This window comes from Octopus bimaculoides, chromosome 17 (assembly GCF_001194135.2).
Source record: "Octopus bimaculoides isolate UCB-OBI-ISO-001 chromosome 17, ASM119413v2, whole genome shotgun sequence".
Taxonomy (NCBI): domain Eukaryota; kingdom Metazoa; phylum Mollusca; class Cephalopoda; order Octopoda; family Octopodidae; genus Octopus; species Octopus bimaculoides.
The window spans coordinates 14,895,832-14,896,412 of NC_068997.1; positions in this window are offsets into that span (position 1 = coordinate 14,895,832).

The window sequence follows — 581 nt, forward strand, 5'->3', positions numbered from 1 at the left end:
TATATATATATATATATATATATATATATATATATGACTAGGGTGTTAGAAACACCTACGTTGCTAGAAATAGGGGCTAAAATGCTCAAATGCTGTTGTCAGAGCACATGATTGTATGTATATACACTGATTGTATATATAATCACCCAAAAATACAATGCATACAATTATATGGTCTGACTACTGCATTAGACCGTTTTAGCTCTTATTTCTAGCAGTGTAAGTGTTTCTAACACCCTAGACACACTTAGTGATGGCTATAGTTTTCCTTTCTGGTAAAACATTGCACACAGACGAATAAATAAATAGACAGACAGACAGATAGATAGGTAGATAGACAGATAAATAGACAGATAGATAAATAGATAGATATATAGACAGACAGACAGAAGATAGACAGACAGAAATATTGATAGATAGATAGATAGATAGATAGATAGATAGATACATTTCTTTTATTAGCCACACAGGGCTCAACGAAGATGGGACAAATACAATGTAGAACTTTTCTTTTTGGGAGGGGAAGAAAAAAAAGGGGGGGTCGATCAAAAGGGATCGTAAGAAGGAAAAGGGGGTAGTTC